The 19,094-nt window shown below is 41.4% G+C and overlaps 1 protein-coding gene across 1 annotated transcript in view; it reads right to left on the bottom strand.

The window, feature by feature from the left end:
- Nucleotides 1–19,094, bottom strand: part of LMX1A (LIM homeobox transcription factor 1 alpha) — a 154,240-nt gene that overhangs the window by 27,661 nt on the left and 107,485 nt on the right. The window lies entirely within an intron of this gene.

Here is a 19,094-nt window from a genome sequence, read left to right as displayed (position 1 = left end):
GTGTAAATGTATGAGGGCTCTTTTCTTCTGGTTGTTAGTGGAGGGAGGCCATAGATGCAATACAGCAACTTGCCTCACCAAAAATGCCAATAATACTTAAATTGCGAAATGCAGACTAAGACTGTTATGGACTGAAGGTTTGTGTGCCCCTGAAATTCATAGGTTGAAATCCTAAGCTCTAATGTGATTGTTTTAAAAGGTTAGGCTTTTGGAGGTAATTAGGTCATAACGGGGGAACCCTCGTGAATGCTTTCAGTGACCTTTTAAAGGAACTCCAGAGATCATTCTTATTCTCTTTTTGCCACTTGAGGATACAAGGAAAAGTCAGCAATCTGCAACCCAGAAGAGGGTTCTCTCCAGAACCCAACAATGTTTGGACTCTGACATCAAACTTTCAGCGACAAGAACTCTGAGAAATAAATTTCTGTTGTTTATAAACCACCCGGTTTATGGCATTTTGTTATTGCAGCCTGAGCAGACAAAACAGGAATCTTCTGAGAAGGTGTTTATGATGATGAACAGAAACATATCTCTCAGTTTGTGTTCTTTTTGCATAAAGATTTCTGTCTAATATAATTTTATTATAGTAGTTTAACATGGATAGCTCTACGAGCTGTCACTTAGGCAATGCCCAAGGAAACTCCCCAGTTTGCTATCTAGATGGTAATCTGTGTCTTAATATTCTCCTATGAACATCTCAAGTTTCATTTTTCCTGGTGGCAGGAACAGCCCTACATATTGGACAATAACTTCATCTCTGGGCTGAGGTAAGTGGAACCAACAGGTTTCCACTGCCATGCCACATTGCTCACAAATCGCTACATGAATGTGGATGTCTGACTTAACCTCCAGCTGCCCCTTGCTGCAATATGCTGCAAAACAGCACAGGGTCTGAGAATAAAGAAACTTGGAGAGCATCTAGACCAATAATTTCACATTCACATTTCCTCAGATAGGAAACTGAGTCACAGATAGGGAAAGGAGCTTATCCAAGATCATATGCCTACTTAATAGTCCCCAAATCTAGGATTCAAGGCTCTTGGCTCAGGTCCAGTGCTCCTTCCCCATTCCAAGTGTCTGTCACAGGTGGCAAGAGGAGAAAGTCCCAGCAGTTCCGATTCAGTGTCCTGCGGAGCAGACTGGAAAACTCTTGCCCACTGCCCAGGGAATGGGGTGTGATCACTAACCCCATGCACTCAACTCAGAAGGTGGAGCACTAATACTCTGAACATTTGTTGATAAAAAAAATTTCCTAAAGTAAATTATTCCACCTTCCTAGTTCACTAACTAGACCTTGTAGAAACAATTAGTCTTTTTTTAGTGATGGTTCTCAATCTTTTGATGAGTCATGAGAAGCACTGTCTTAACAAAGCAATTGCTTTATACAGCTGCACATGTAGAAAGTATAAGACACTGGGCTGATTAGGACTACCTCTGGAAAATACTTCTTCGAAGGTGTTGTTTAAAATAAATCTTAGAAATTGGCTCAGTTTCTTTTTTTATTATTTTTATTTTTGGAGACAGGGTCGCAACTCTATCACCCAGGCTGGAGTGCAGTGGTGCCATCATAGCTCATGGCAGCCTCGAACTCCTACACTCAACCATCCTACACCCTCAGCCTCCTGAGTAGCTAAGACTAATTAGCCTGCATGCACCACCATGCCAGGCTAATTTTATTTTTTGTAGAGAGAGGGTCTCACTTTGTTGCCCAGGTTGGTCTGGAACTCTTGGCTTCAAGTGACCTTCCAGCCTCAGCCACCCAAAGAGCTGGGATTGCAGATGTGAGCCAATACACTCAACTTTATTTTCTGATTAATTCTTTCTTTGTACTAGAAGAGAGTTTTAAATTATGTATTCTGCTTAATTGAGAACTCTAGTTAACGTGGTACCCATGAACCTGTGTTTGGTGCAAAATTATAGTCGTTGTTATTTTATCTGACTAATTCTTTCTGTCCTATGTAAACTGATTTAACAGACTTTTATTTTTACCTGTTCTAAATAATCTAAATTCTAAAGCTTATAATTTGAGTATTCTAACATTTAAAACACTCACAGGCAAGTTTATCTCAACTTTTTGGAATTTAATGATTACAAATCTGCTATTCCTGGGAATTTGCCTGCACGGACTATCCAAATGCATTGAGAGCACACAGGGACTGAAACCAGTGTGTCTTATGCACCTGGCAAGGTACTCTTGAGAGCATTCTATCAGACAAGAAAAGGGAAAACTCTTTTTCTGCTTTCCCACAAGGACATGCCATGGTCCTTGGGTATACCCAAGGTCAAAGAAAGTGAAGTACCGGGTTGGGGATTAGCTCTGTGAAACCAGCCTCAAGGTCCACAGAGTAGGGAAGGCTGGGGATACATCCCTGTGATGGAACAGCAAAGGGCTCCAGACTAGGGTATGGAGAAGCTCTGGGGAACCTTGCCATTTTGAAGGAGATCTGCATCCCTGTCCTGAGTCCTTTCCTTTGGAGGTTACTGCGTCTGGGCTTGAAGACCCAGAGTTCATCAAAGAGAGGGAGGCATTTTCCATTCCTTTTCTCAAACTTTGCAAAAGTACCAGAAAATGCCAGTGCATGGTTTTACCAGCCTCTAAAAGGGAAAACCAAGGCTCAATGGATCTCCCTTACATGTAATATGGAGTAGGCATACAGCATTCTGGAGAGCCATGAGATACTAGGCAAAGAGGGAAGTAGAGGAAGGTGAACACTTCCATATTTTTTTTTAAGAGGAAGAGACTTCTGGCATCATTACCTGGTCTGCTTTCAGGAAAGCACACTTATGTGAAGATGAGGAGCTTCTCATGTTGTAGCTGGTCATTTAAGAAGAAAATAAAAATTCAATATAAACTGACTACCTCATACACACAGAACCAAACCAATTCTTGGGGAAAGTGATAGAACTAATGTCACATTCCCTTTGGCACATTCCACTTGGCAGATATTTTGTCTGGAGTCCTTTGTCCCTCCTTCAAGAACCAAAATTCCCTCTGGTCACACCCCAGCTGTTAGATTAGGAAAAGCTAGCTGTGACTCCTTTCATCACTGTCAAGCAGCCTAATGTGTAGCTTCCCAACCATATGAAAAGGGCACTTTGGTGAGTCAGGAAGATGTCCTTGGAGTGTCTCCACTTCTTGGATTTCCTCACTCTCCTTAGATGGTGTAGGAATAGGATGTTGAACGGACCAGCAGAAGTATCAATACTTATGTAAAATAATGAATTCCCTTTATTGCACCCTTACTTTGTTCCCAACAATCCCCACCACAAACACTTCATACATACATATATATGTATATATATATATAGTCCCTTCCAAGCCTCATAAGTTTGTTTTCCCAAAGCCATGAAGACTCAGACAATTGCATCCATGGAGACACTGGTTTAAAACTACCCAGTTTTGGCTGGGCACGGTGGCTCATGCCTATAATCCAAGCACTATGGAAGGCTAAGGTGAATGGATTCCTTGAGCCTTGGAGTTCAAGACCAGTCTGGGCAACACAGGGAGACCCAGCATCTAAAAATTTTAAAAATTAGCCAGACATGGTGGTACACAACTGTGGTGCCAGCTATTCAGGAGTATGAGGTAGGAGAATCACATGAGCCCAAGAGGTTGAGACTGCAGAGAGAAGTGATTGTGCCACTGCACTCTAGCCTGGGTGACAGAGCAAGAACGTCTCAAAAAAAAAAAAAGAAAAAGAAAAACTACCCAGTTTTAAACCCTCAGCTTCTCTGTGATTCCCAAATCCACATCGGACCTCCGCTTTAAATCCCAGATCTATGCGTTCAACTGCCCACCAAATGTCCACAGTCACATGGTCCAAAAAAAAACCTTCAAAGTCAGCATGTCCCACCTGAATTTTATCTAGATCCCTGGTTCTTTTCTGAACATTCTATCTCTTCTTTTAACAAGACTATTCATAACATTTAGAACTCTCAATCATCCTCAACTTCAACCACCCTTCCTGTATTTCACAGTCATTTAGGTTCTAGAATTTAAGCTCCCTGATGGGCAGGTGCTTTGCCTGTTTTGTTCATCGTTTTGCCCACAGCACGTAGAATGATGCCCGACACATTAGTAGGGATTCGCTAAGTATTGAAGGCATAAATGAATGAATAAATTCTCTGAAACCCCTCTCTAAGGTCTGCCTTGGTTCAAACCTTCATCTCTCACTTGGAACACTGCAATAGTCTCCTGACCAACTTCCCTGCCTGCAATGTTATCCCAACTCCAATCCATCCTCGCTACTTCTCTTTTGAAAAAACAGAATAACATCACAATCCTGTTTACAAACTTCTGATCTGACTTCCCACAACCATCAGAGTATATTCAAATAAGATACACAAAATCCTTCACATTTTGGCATTAATCTTACTGCTCACCCACAGCAGGATCTCAGTGCTCCAGAGCAATCCTACAATTCAGTCCTTCCTCTCATGCCTGGATACAACCCTACTCTGCAACTCAGTACAGGCTAAGTTGCATTTTCTAACAACATACTCATTTTCATTTCATTGCCTGCGAATTACCTACTCTGCCAGGTCCTAGTTACAGTTTCATACCCATTGTGAAGCCTTTTCCAAATAGTCCCAAGTACTTTGCCCGAATACACATATACGCACCCCAAGAGGAATGATAGCACCAGTCTCTATGATCTCATAGCACTTTATATCTCTACTATAATATTAATGTATATTTTATTTTATTATAATTATTTTGTTATAGGAGTTTCTTATCCCCTGAGGAATCTGAGGGTCTGGAAAAGAGAGGTGGTTTCCATTCCTCTTGTAATCACTAGTATCTAACCCAGAGTCTGACAGATATAGACAGGCTTTCAAAATGTTTGCTGAACTGGCCTCAATTTAATTTAGTTAACATCAATCAGAGAGCAACGAATAAACAAACAGCCATGGACTTAGTGAGACTAATTCTCTGAGGTCTTCACCGCCAAGGCCAAACTAAAAACTAAAGTAATTACTTGGGTAGATGATTCATGAAAGAAGGAAAACCATTTGCATTTGAATGATCTGGTGAGGATTTTCTGCTTATTGATGTTTCTGGAATTTTTCAGATAATGGCTTCAATTCTTTGATTCTTTCATGGTATAGAGAGTAGGCCAGAAAGTTAATCTAACAATCACTCTCCCATCTGAAACCAGGCAACTTTCAACCAGTCCTGTTGAACAGCAAACATCCATAGAAACCAAGTTTTTTGAATGTCATAATGTGGAGGTCGAAGGGCCTGCAATGTTCAGATTCAGCACTCTAAAGAGCTCCTAAAGAATGCCAGGAGGTGTTCAGCTGCTTTCCTGATATTTAAATCACCTTGCATCTGGCCACCATTTATTTATGCCCTTAGATTTCTGAAGGTTGGGGTATGAAGGACAGACAGAGCGTAGGGGGCGATGCAGTCGATAGTATCTGTAGCACAGTACCCAGAAGACGCGGGAGCAAAGACCAAACCAGGAGTCAGCTCAGCCCAAAGGAAAGCAGAGTTCAGGTAGCGACGGTGTCTTGTGCGTTTCTTCCCTAGTGCACGTGCGTGCGATGACGGCTGGAGGCACAAGCGAAAGAGGGAAGGCAATCTCGGTCTCCAAAAAATCCAGGCGACTCTCCCTTTCAGCACAAGCGCTCACACGTGCGCCCACGCGGACACACACAAACTCACACACACTCACACTCACATACAAATAAATCCCCAGCACCTGCCTCGGAAAGCCCTCTCTCGCAGGCTGGCCCGAAGGCGCGGCTCCGCCAGCGGAGAGCCGTTGGATTTACCGTGGCATTACTTTTAATTAACTCTGCGGCGCGGCGCGGGGAGCGCAGGGTGGGCCCTAATCCCGGGCCCGCCTGACGTCACCTGGGAACGCGCGGCGGCGCGGGGCGGCGCGGACCCGGGACGACCTCGCCGCGACCCGGCCGCGCCTCCGCCGGCGCGGGGCTTTGCTCCGCGGGAATTAAAGGAAGGAGAAATGTTAGTACACTTTTAATTGGAAACCGAGTTCTTCTTTCAGAGCGGCTTGTTTACTCAGGATTGGGCATTAGAACTCAGGGGAGGCTCTAATTGAAGTGACGGCTTTGGAGATTATGGGGAACATATGGCCCTACCGCCGGGCTCTTTATCTGCATTTTCTCATAAAACTGCCGTCCGTGTGTGTTTCTGCGCCTGGCCTCTTGCATTTCTAAGGGGCCTTTGAAGAGAGGGCCGAATGCGCGCGGGGGCTTCAGGCACTTTGCGCTCCGCGGCGGGTCCCGCAGCCCGGCCCGAGCCGGCCCGAAGCTTCGCTCCGGACTAGACTGGCACCGACGCCGCCCCCAGCCTGAGCGCTGAGAGGGAAAACGAGAGCTAGAAAGGAAAGAAATCGGACTGGTGACTGCCTGGCAGGGGTGTAATTCAAACTGTTGTGAGCAGCCGGCAGGAGGGAGTTGCCAAGGTAACGGGAGATTCCCACCCGCCGCCCTTTCGCTAAGGCCCAGGAGAGGGAAGCCTCAGCGTGCTGGGTTGGGGCCAAGCCCGCGCACATAGGATACTGGGAACACGAGTGTCTTGGGACAGAATTACATTTCTTTTTCCCTATCATAAATCAATCAAAGAAATATCAATCGTACAGGCTTGCAGACTCCACGACCAATCACCACACTGTGGGTTCTCTCACCCCCACCCCTGCCAGATTCTCGCCATATCTAGAGATGCCGGGTCAAATACAGGGCACATCGTTAAATTTGCATTTCCAATAAACAATAATTTTTGTATTGCATGGGACACATTTATACAAAAATATTATTCATTGTTTATTCTTACACATGGATTTGTGTTTGCTGCCTCTCACAACCCTAATTACACCTGCTCACTCTAAGCAAAACACTGCTTTCTCTTTTAACTCCAGAGTCTGTGGCCTAGCACCAAGGTTCTGCAACTGAAAGAATGGCTGATTAAGGTATCTCAACTCCATCCCTCTGAGCTTCACCTTCTCCTGGGGCAACGGCTCTCAAGCCTGCTGCACATTAACTCACTTAGAAAGCTTACAAAAAAAAAAAAAAAATCCCAGGCTGCACCCCAGACCATTAAATCGGAAGGTCCATTCCATAGGAGTTCAAAGATTTTTTTGGTTTTTTTTTTGTTGTTTTTGTTTTTGTTTTTTTTTAATACATAAGTAGAACAAGTCTTATAGGGTAAATACTTTGAAGGGAAACTCAAGAATATAATATTGTTTATCCATTTATTCAGTTATTGATGGTTTCCTTCTACAAGAGTGTAGGCTGTGTGAGAGCAGAGATATCATCCCAGCACCTACCACAGGACTGCTACATACTCTGTACTCAAAAGTATTTGCTTGCTAGTCAAACTGCATACACTTCTCTGTGTTCCACATCCCAAACCTAATCCTTGCCCCATGTAAATGCTCAGCAAATTCCTATGGATGGAACAGATGCTGAGTTAGTTCAGTCTTTCCCACCTTCACTGATTCCTAAGAAGGAATGCTTGTACACTGTCTTATTTATTTATTTATTTATTTTTTGAGACACAGCCTCGCTCCGTTGCCCAGGCTGGAGTGCAGTGGCACAATCTCGGCTCACTACAACTTCCGCCTCCAGGTTCACACCATTCTCCTGCCTCAGCCTCCCAAGTAGCTGGGACTACAGGCGCTCTCCACCATGCCCGGCTAATTTTTTTTGTGTATTTTTTTAGTAGAGATGGGGTTTCACTGTGTTAGCCAGGATGGTCTCGATCTCCTGGCCTCATGATCCGCCCTCCTTAGCCTCCCAAGGACACTCTATCTTGAATACCGTCTGGGTCCACTGATCCCACCTAGCACACCCATACCACACAATATGCAAATCCCTGATCAGAATCACAAAAACAGAAACAAAACAAAAACAAAACAAAAAAACCCAAGCGTGCCTCCAGGTACCAGCGTGCAAACCTGGAATTGGACCACTAAGAATCCAGATGGTTCTAAAGTTCCCTAGTTTTCAATATACTTTTACAGCACCAAATAGCAGAGTACCTAGTTTGCCACCAATCCTTAGTAAACTGGACTTTGAGGGTTTTCCTTGGTCACAGAAACCAGGAAACAGGGAAATACTGAAGGTGATTCTTCCATTTGCTCAGTAAACTGTCTAAAGCATCTTCAGATCCAACTTGAAACCTCTTGATGGAAATCTAAAGTTAGTAGGCTTGGCTGGAATGTCAGTGCAAGAAAACCAGTGTCTTCCCTGCACCTCCTCCCCGATCTTTATTACACAATAGAAAGTGAGTCCCTGGTCATTCAGCTCAGATATGAAAGACTGAAGTCATGGGTTGGCTCTGCATGTCCAGAGACTGCACTCCTAAAATTTTCTAGTCATACTGCCCCATCATTGTACCCAAAGAGGACCCAATGTAAAGGTGGATAGAAGCACATTGTCATCATTGCCACTAGAAAAACAAAATCGAGTTCATTTCTCTGAAAAGTACAATTGTAAAAGATGGTAGGACATTACAGGTCAGCTTGTAGAAGAAGCACGTTAGAAGAAGTTTTGATATGTACCAATTTACTTCACTGTCGTGCTTTTATTCATTTAACTGATAGCAGCTGTGGTTTGCACAGCTGATACCTCTCATCTGGACAAAAAGTCAACTGATTTTTCCTGCTACTATCAAATAAGCCACAGGAGCAGAAGAACCAGAAGTTTGTTGAATAATTATAAACATAAAACAAAAAAACAGTAATAGTACCTTACGTGCACTTTTAAAGTACTTCCTTATTCACATAGCACATTGTCTTTAGATCCTTCAAAGCCTCCTATTGCCTTAGAAGAGGTACCCATGAGATGTACAGTGATAGTGATTAGTGATTAGGGAGGAACTGGAGGTTAAAAAACAAGGTGAACTTGTGACTGATTTTGAAAGGGAGTGTAAACTCAATTCAAATCACCTTGTTTCCACTGCTTTAATTATATATGAAAAGGTCCTTCAGTTGGGGTCTCTAAGGTAGTAAGTCCTACTGAGTACCTGGAGCACTGCCATAGCCAGCCAGGAAGAGCTGTCAGTGAAACATGAGAACAAAACATAAGGTTCATTTTCCTATACACATACATTTTAAACGACTAAGCAACACAGCATAGTGTTTAATGATGCAGGTGCTGGAGCTAGACTGCATGTGAATTCTGGTTCTTTCCATCGTTAGCTGTAGGACTGTAAGCAAATTACTAACTTTTCCATGTTCATCTTCCTCCTCTGTAGAATGGGAATGATAACATTGCCTTCCTCATCAATTTGGTGTGCTGAGTAATTCATGTAAAATTAGTTAATTCATGTAAAGTGCATAATTTAAAGTAATGCTTTGTGCACAGTAAGAGCTCAATAATTGTTGACATCATTATCATCATCATCATGCAAAAATCACAATGATCAGTTGCCCATTTGGCCAATTTTATTTTTTACAGAGGTGGAACAGGAGAAATGAATGCACACAGATACACACTATTGCTGATTAAATATGCTATGAAGCAACTGCACTAATATTAACTTATGATTTTATTATTCATTTTAATCAAAATTATTGTGTGAACACATTTTCAAAAATAAAGTACAGTCAGACAATGCATTGTCTGAACCTGTATATTGCCTGTAACTTTTTAAGCACTAAAGATAAACTTTACCCAACTCATAATTATAGCAAGGACCAAACCCCTCTGTTTCAGTATCAAGTGTCCTGACTTGGTAATTGGTAGAATTAAGTTCTTATTCTGGCTTATCCCTGACTCAAGTATCCTGTGTCTTTATTTCTCCCTCTACTTTATGAAGACAAAACAAATACACTAGAAGACAAAAGTTCAGCACCGAAAAGAAATGCTTAGCCTCAAACTAAGAGCAACAAACAATTCTGGTAGTGAATTTTATGGCAGTGATACTGTGTAAGAGACAAATCTGTTGATTTTGAAAACAACCTGAAAGGCTCAGGCAGTTCTAAGTGCTTCTTGCCCATCATCCAGAGATGCCAGATTAATAAATCAGAAAATGTTCATGAAGACCTTTGTACTAGTCATGATATAAATATGTGTACTCTTGATGTCTCCTTAATAACAATAATAAAAATAGACAACAGTTATTACATGTTTACTGTACTCAGGCCACTTCACCAAGCCTTTGGGCCCAGAGATGATATCGTTTGTGCCTTCTGTCTTATTCACAGCACCTGGCACAGTAAATATCATTAAGATATATTTATTGGCTTGACATTTAAGGAATTTATACCAATTCCAAAACCTGAAAATAGGTTTGCAAGTAACTGTGATTTGAAGCAGTGTTTTTCAGACTTCTGGTTATGACCCATGAGTAGCTTATGAAATTACTACAGTGGGCTAAAAATAGAATTTAAAATAAATGGAATAGAAAATATCAGCACATAGGGCAAGCAGCAAGTCAGTCTAAGTGTTGAAACTTATATGCTCACATATAAATGTGTATACTAGCTTATGATAAAAAATGTATTTTTTACTTAGCTGTAGTTAAGATTTTCTGAAAAGTGCTACCATAGAGTATTTTGAAAACATGGCTCTAGAGGAAAATATAAAATATGATTTAAATATGTTTCTTCACAAATATGTTTAGCAGAGTACTTTTAAATACCTACTCAAGATTTTTTTTTTTCTTTTTAAAGTGGCTCACTCTTCTGCTTCTTAAAAAGAAGAATGGCTAGATTGATCTCCAAGCTATGTCCCTTTTCCCATCTGCCAGCTCCTTTCTATCACAAAGCTGGCCCCTGTTCCCCTGACATTAAGATGTTGGCTTTGAGATGTTTTCCTCAATTGTGCTGCTCAGCATTCACTATTCCTCTGCCGTTCTTTGTCTGCAACTAAAACATAGCATTTAGCACAGAGTCTGACAGAGTGTGGGTGTCTGTAAGAAATATTTGTTGAATTAAAGGTTGGTCAGGTGGCCGCCTGGAAGGACATAAATAGATTATGGCATGTAACAGAGTAATGCTAGCAGGCCTACTTAGGAATGGAGTAACTCTGGCTCAGCTGTACACTGCATTCATTAACTGTCAGGTTCAATGTCCTGTCTGGACTCAAAGACTCCAGTTGCAAGAGAAAAGTCAAGTCCACTCCAAAAGCAACTCATTCAAAGATGGGAGACATACCATCACCCTCAGACCAAGAGGCACAGACAGCTCCACCCCTAGAATAACTGTATGCCAGGAAGTGTAATGTTTAGGAATAAGGAAGCACTTAGGTATTTAAAACAGCTCAAATAATGACCAGTGTACGCATCAGTTTTCTGGTCTATTAAAGAAAGGTAGCTACATTTGATAAATCCTTCCCATTCTTGCTTGAGATTTCTATTAAATCTCAGAAATAACTTCAAGACTGTTTTTCCCCCAGTCTTCCGCATTCTTTCCAGGATGCAACAACACTAGCTAGCTAGGATGTTCAAAAACCAGAAAGTGCCTCTGAGACACATAGGCCCTGTGGTATGAATCAGCCCATCTTTACTTTATGCACCCTAGCCACCCAAAATGACAGGCCCTATCTGTACCACCTTGAGGTTCCCAAGGTATGCTATCCATAAGTGCCTAAAACCAAAGAGCAAAGACGGAAGAGGAGATACTTGCAAATGATGGATCTTTGGTGAAATAAGCTTATGACCCATGAGCCATCCATAACTACACTAGCTCCCACACTAGGAGATAATAATGGTAACTGTCATTTATTGGACATTGATCAAGTTTCAAGCCCTTGATTTTCATTACCTCTTTTTGTTCTACAGCAACCCACAAAGGCTGTATTGTAACCCCCTATTTACTGGTTAGGAAATAGAGTCCTGGAGAGGAGAAGTGACTAGCTCAAAGTCACACTGCTTGTGAGTGTAGGGAAAGCATCAAAGACCTGTCTAGCTTTAGATCCCATGCACTACGATATGGAGGATGAGACTTCTTCATAACTCCTGCTGGCCTTTTCTATCTTTCATTGTAAAATTCAGGACCGTGAACTGACAAGGATAATCCCAGAGAAGAGTCAGGCACTTTCCAGAATTTGTGAGTTAACTGCTGCTCCTCTAGTCTAATTTATTGGAGAACAAGAAGATTTCCAAGACAGGGTGGATGAAATACTTTTGAAATGAATTGGAAAAAAACAAAAACAAAACAGTTCCAAGGTTGTAGAAGGAAATTAAGACAAATGTCTAAATACCTGCAGTGGAGAGCATGACTCAGAATAGGAGAAAGAGACATATTACACAATGAGAGTGGCAAGCGAGGCATTTGGATCTTCCAAATCAAAACATCCTATATCCCACGGAAAATTAGGAGGAAGAAGGATTCACAGACTCCAGCAGATGTGAGGAATCTTCTTTTTGGCTTCAGCAAGAAGAAAAGTTACACTGGAAGTTGATGCTTCTTTGCCAAGGACATCAGAGGCCAATATGAATAGGACAAAGTGAATTTATTCACACGATAAGCAAACATTTACTGAGTGCCTATTGCATGCCAGGCACCATGCTAGGGCCAGATGAATGCAGAACACAAGGAGTGAAGCAGTATAAGCCTCACAGAGCAGTTCAGATTGCCCAATAAATGGAGGCCATGGAACTGCTGCATTAATCCAAAACATAAAGCATTCTTTGCAGAAAGGGGCCCTCATGACTGGGACTTCGCAACCAGGCTTCCTCTGGGAAAATCCCTGTACAAAAGCAGAGCACCTAAAAGAGCCCTGCCTTAGCCAAGGAATAAATCCTAGGCATAATCTAAAATGCAAACGGGTCTTCAGGAAGAAAAAATTTTCAATGGTAAATAAAAAAGCAAAAAAAAAAAAAAAAAAAATAGCATTTGGATCCCATGGTGAAAGACACTAAAAGGAAATAAAGATATTGTTTGAGATAGCAAAAATGAAATTCTGACTCAACATTTTTCAGTGATTCCAAAAATGAAGAAAAAAGGAAAGCAATTTAACAAAAACTAATTGGATCCCAGCACTTTGGGAGGCTGAGGCGGATGGATCATGAGGTCAGGAGATCGAGACCATCCTGGCTAACACGGTGAAACCCTGTCTCTACTAAAAATACAAAAAAAAAAAAAAAAATTAGGCAGGCATGGTGGTGGGCACCTGTAGTCCCAGCTACTCGGGAGGCTGAGGCAGGGGAATGGCATGAACCCGGGAGGTGGAGCTTGTAGTGAGCCGAAATCACGCCACTGCACTTCAGCCTGGACAACAGAGCAAGACTCCATCTCAATTAAAACAAACAAACAAACAAAAAACATAAAACAACTAATTGCAGCGTGATGTACTGGATTCAATTCTGGAATGGATAAAGACATTAATGAAAAAAATTTCATGAAATGGAATAATGCCTATAATTTAGTTGAGTGTTATACCAATGTTAATTTCTTAGTTTTGATAAGTGTACCATGGTTATGTAAAATGTTAGCATTACAGGAAGCTGAATGAAGGGTATATGGAAACTTCTGTCCTATTTTGCAACTGTTTTGTAAATTTAAAAAACGTCTTTATTTTTAAAAGTTTTTAAAAACTGCTTCACAGGACACTCTCAGGTGACTTCTGATTTTAAAAGAAAACGTAAAGATAAGAGGGGTAGATAAGTAAGAAATGCAACATGGACCAGCCAGAAGCCATGGTTACCCACAGCCAGGCCCCAAGCCCCTGCCTCCACCCCCAGGTCAAAAAAGCTAATGAAATCACGGGCTACATCAACAGAACATAATATCTATGACAGACAGTAATAACACTGTGTGCTGGTTCAAACCACATAAGGAAAACCGTATCCCCTTCTTGGTTGTACCTCTGAAAAAGATCGTAGATGGAAAACAGAAAGTTTGTAATGAGGGCTAGTTAGAATAATGAGGAAGAACTAGAAAGGAAAAGACAAAACTTAGAAAATATCTTAGCTCTCAGGGAGCATTTCTGTCTTGAACTTGAAGGGCTGCCCCATGTAGAGGAAACACTTACTTTGTGAGTTCCCGAAAGCACAGCCAAGACCATGGTTTGAATTTACATACGGAGATTGATGTTGGAATTCAATGTAACAATTCTGACAACTTACCCTCAGAATTGAAGTCAAGGGCCACTGTGATATTGTGGAATATATATTTGGTCTTCATCCAGTTTCTTGGCAAAAAGCTACTAAAATCCTTGAACACTCCATAGTGATAAGATTATCTTTTGTAGGCTAATGGTAACTGGGAGCCCCTAGGTTATTTCAGGATGGGGGCTGGTCACTGGAAAGACCAAGGCATGATTAGAAGGTTGGGACTTTCAGCCGCAGCCCCTAACCCCTAATCCTTCACCTCTGGGGAGGGGAGAGGGGCTGAAGGTTAAGCTGATCACCAGTGGGTAATGATGTAATCAATCATTGCCTATGTAACAAAACCTCCACAAAAACTCGGAAGGACAAAGTTAGGAAACTTCTGGATAGCTTGAAATGTGGAGGTTCCTGGAGGGGTGCATCCAGAGACAGCATGGAAGCTCTGCACCCCTTCCCCCATACCTTCCCCTATGAATTTCTTCACCTGTCTGTTCATCTGTATCGTTTAAAATATCCTTTGTGGTAAATGAGTAAAAGTAAGTAAAGTGTGAGCTACTCTAGAAAATTTAGTGAACCTGAAGATGAGGTCCTAGGATCCCCAATTTATAGCCAGTGAGTTAGAAATATAGCTGACAACCTACTACTTGTGATTGATTGGCCTCTTAAGTGGTGTGGGGCCTGGCAGTCTTGTGGGATCAAGCTCTTAACCTATGGGATCTGATGTTACCTCTAGGTAGACAGCGTCAGAATTAAATTGAATTAAGGGATACCCAGCTGGTGTCCACTGGAGAATTGCTTGCTATATGGGGAAAACCCCTACACGGCTGGTGTCAGAAGTGTTATGTGGAGTGGAGAGTAGAGAGGAGAAAAAGCAGTTTGGTATTTTTCCCCTCTATCTCTTCAACTCCCCATGATAGGAAGTGCTCAAGTAGAGGCTGGATAAGTATCTGATGTGAACTTGGACTGGATAAACTCCAAAGTGCCTGCCAATCTCAAGAGCCCGTGATTCTCTGGTGAAGGAGAAAACCACTTCTAGAGACTTATATAGAAGTTTGTAAATGTTGAGGGGTCTCTCCTGGAGACCTTGGGCATCCAAGTTGCCCAGTGTCAAAAAAAAAAAAAATCATCTGACTCTGGCTACAAATTCCATTCATCTGCCTGGGAGGCTGCTTCAAGGCCATCAGGAAAGCAGGGACCAGGACAAAAAGGCTTGCTCACACCAGAAAAGGGCACACAGCAGTTGCAGGTGTCCTGAGTTTGGTATCCCATCATGCTTTTGTGTAAGATCAGTCAGCATCACAGAACTATACATTTAAAACATAATAATAATTCCAACTTCTGTTTTAGATGCAGGGCATACATGTGCAGGTTTTTTACATGGGTATACTGCATGATGCTGAGGTATGGGGTACAAGTGATCTGATCACCCAAGTAATAAGCACAGTACCCAAGAGTTAGTTTTTCAACCTTTGCCCCCCTCCCTCCTTCCTCCCTCTAGAATCCTAGATGTAAGCCACCCTAGAGGTCATTGATACAGTCTTCCACCAACTGTAACTAAAATGTTAAGGGACAACCAGTTTATTTCCCATAAAGGCAATCCAGTCTGATCCTTTGTCAGACACAGTTCTACCCTATGTTGAACCAAAATCTGTCATTTCTTCCCCGACATGGGTCAGCAACCTTAGGAGTAACTCTCACATGTTGCTTGGCCTTATTTTTACTTAATACACCGAGTCTCTTTAATTATTTATGATTTAACAAGCTAATTACTCTCCTCAAGTTTCTCTCTGGTTAGTCAATGACCTCCTCAAATGTATCATTTAAAATTAGCCCACATATTCTAAATGTGCTCTGACCAGGGCAAAAAAAAAAAAATACTGAAACTATAGTTACACATTAGGGACACTGTAGTTCTATTAATGCAGCATATGTCTTTTTGGCTCCTGTTGGGTTTATTGCCAACTATAACCCCACGTGGAATTCGCTCAAAACAGGCACCATTTCATACAATTACAATTGAATTTTGGGAGACGATGGTTAGATTTCATCTTGCTGTCTTTGTGCAGTTCTGCTAGCTTGTCAAAATCTTTTTGAACATTGAGAGTATCCACTGCCACACCAGCCTTCCTTGCCAGGTTTGTGTCATCTGTAAACCAAATAAACCTGCCTTCTGTGTCCTCATCCAAGTCATTGATAAAAAGGTTAAAGATATTAGATCAATCATTCACTGAACAAACACTTATCAAACACCTATAATATATATGTATGGTACTCAAGACAGAAACTAGAGGAGGAACTGTATTTGTACTGGGGCAGATCCTAAAGTTGTCTGCTTTCTGTTAACAATGATGTGGACTTCATTCCATGAAGATTTAATTCAACTAATTAGGTACTTCTTGATCGCTTACTCTTCTCTTGACATCATACTAAGCTTTGTTAAAGGAACAAAGGAACCAAAAGCTACAACCCTGTTCTCTAGAAGTTTGTCCTCTCAGTAAAGAGGCAAGCTTTGGCACACAAAAAAATTTATGATACAAGACAAGCAGCATTGATATAATTGACAAAATGAGTAGTCCAGGTAAGATATTTGATTCTGGTTGAGACTTTAATGTCACTTCATTTAAAACTACAAAAATAATTACAGGTTTTTAGAGTTGAAAGGGATAACAGAGGTCTTCTAGAACTACCCTCCCCTCCCACCTCATCAATATTACTTTCAATGAATGGGGAGTGCTGTCTCTTGAGTAGTTTTACTCTTTGTTAGATCTAATAATTAGAATGACATACTAGCATTTCCTGTGTTAAATCAAAAATTACTTCCCTGTACCTTTCTATCTACGGTGTAAACACTCAATAATTTTGTTGAATAATTAAATGAATGAATTATAATTCTGTTCTCTGAAACTGGAAAAAATAGGTCTGATCGAATCATTTGAAGACAATTATGTCCTTATTCAGTCTTGACTTCTCTATCCTAAACATACACAATTCCTTCATTTGATATGCTTTTGAGACCTCCCCATCCCCACATCATTCTTGTCATTCATATTCTGACTCTGTGCCTGGCATAATACAAGCACTCAAGATATGTGTACTGAATGAATAAACCGGAAAGCTCCAATATGTCAATATCAGCCTCAAAGAGAAATTTCCATAACTGAATGTATTGCTGAAAATGTGATCAGAAAGTGAATCTGTTGCAGTTCCCTGGTACTGAGCATTATAATTTTATTAATCTGTAAATGTTGCTTAGATCAGATAAGCTTTTGCTATTGCCTTTTTTTTTTTTTTTTTTTTTTTTGCAGAGGTAGGGGTGTGGAGCCAATCCACTAAGGCCTCTTATTGATTTTGTAGTGAAGTAAAATCTGTAAACCGTTGACACAGGGACTACTGAATAACTTAGTGATTAAGCCTCCAAACAAATGTTTATCAGGAAAGGCTAGACCGCAGCATTTATTTCTATGTGAGAAAGCATATCATATGGCTTTCTATGTGAGAAACCCATATCAAATGAAGGGATTATGTATGTTTAGGATAGAGAAGTCAAGACTGAATAAGGACATAATTGTTGTCTTCAAATGATTCGATCAGACCTATTTTTTCCAGTTTCAGAGAACAGAATTATAATTCATTCATTTAATTATTCAACAAAATTATTGAGTGTTTACACCGTAGATAGAAAGGTACAGGGAAGTAATTTTTGATTTAACACAGGAAATGCTAGTATGTCATTCTAATTATTAGATCTAACAAAGAGTAAAACTACTCAAGAGATAGCACTCCCCATTCATTCAAAGTAATATTGATGAGGTAGGAGGGGAGGGTAGTACACATCTTTCTATGGTCATGCTGGTATTCTGATCACCGTAACACCTAAGCCCTTGGGAAATTAGAAATTCTACAGGATTCTAGGGAGGAAGTCTAAGAGGGTGGACACAGCAAGATACCTGGAGGAAAATGACAGGATAAGTTGACCTTTTAATACCAAGTGGTATACCCATTAGAATGGGCCCAACTGCCCCTGAAGAAGATACTCCATAAGTTGGTGCCAGTGTTCCTGGCAAGGAGAAATTTCCCTTAAATCGAAATAATAAATCCAGGAAAACCTAAGGCCAATAACACCAGTAGAAGTTGGGGCTTTCCTGATGTCAGCTTTCTTAAGGCTGCAAGCAAGGCCAGGCAAGAACCAAAGAGAGCAGAACACGGCTGCTACAAAGATGCTAACACTGTCTAGTGGATGTCAAGCACCCTCATTTATTGAACGCCAGGCTTTTTATATGCATTCTGTCTCATTCTCCAACAATAAACCTGTTAGTAGGTGTGATCATCACCATTTTATAGCTGTGGAGATTGAGGCTTAGAGAGGTTCCAAAATTTGCCCAAAGTCACAGAGATATAGTGATAAAACCTGGCTAAGGCACCCCATCTGTCTGTCTCCAAAGCTTCTGCACTTAAGCACCATGCCATGATGCTTTTTTCTTTTCTTTCTTTCTTTTTTTTTTTTTTTTTGAGACGGAGTCTTGCTCTGTTGCCCAGGCTGGAGTGCAGTGGCCGGATCTCAGCTCACTGCAAGCTCCGCCTCCCAGGTTTACGCCATTCTGCCTCAGCCTCCTGAGTAGCTGGGACTACAGGCGCCCGCCACCTCGCGTGGCTAGTATTTTTTTTTGTATTTTTTAGTAGAGACGGGGTTTCACCATGTTAGCCAGAATGGTCTCGATCTCCTGACCTCGTGATCCGCCCGTCTCGGCCTCCCAAAGTGCTGGGATTACAGGTTTGAGCCACCGCGCCCAGCCTGATGCTTTTTTCTTATGTGTTTATTCACTCTTTAACAAAGAGTTTATCAGGCACCCTCAGTGCTCCATGCCTGTGCTAGGCCTGGGAATACAGTGGTAAATAAGACACACACTGTCCTTCACAGAGTTTATCACTCTGAAAAGAATAAGAAACAACCAAACATGTAACTACAATGAAGTAAATATCCCAGTAGCAGAAGTTAAAGGTAAACTCACCCAGCATGAGGGATTACGAGACCTTCCCGATAAAGTTGCCTTTAGAGGGAAGCTTAAAG

This window comes from Chlorocebus sabaeus, chromosome 25, assembly GCF_047675955.1.
Source record: "Chlorocebus sabaeus isolate Y175 chromosome 25, mChlSab1.0.hap1, whole genome shotgun sequence".
NCBI lineage: Eukaryota > Metazoa > Chordata > Mammalia > Primates > Cercopithecidae > Chlorocebus > Chlorocebus sabaeus.
Note: the sequence above shows the minus strand (reverse complement) of the source record. Positions and strands in the feature narration are given on the sequence as shown.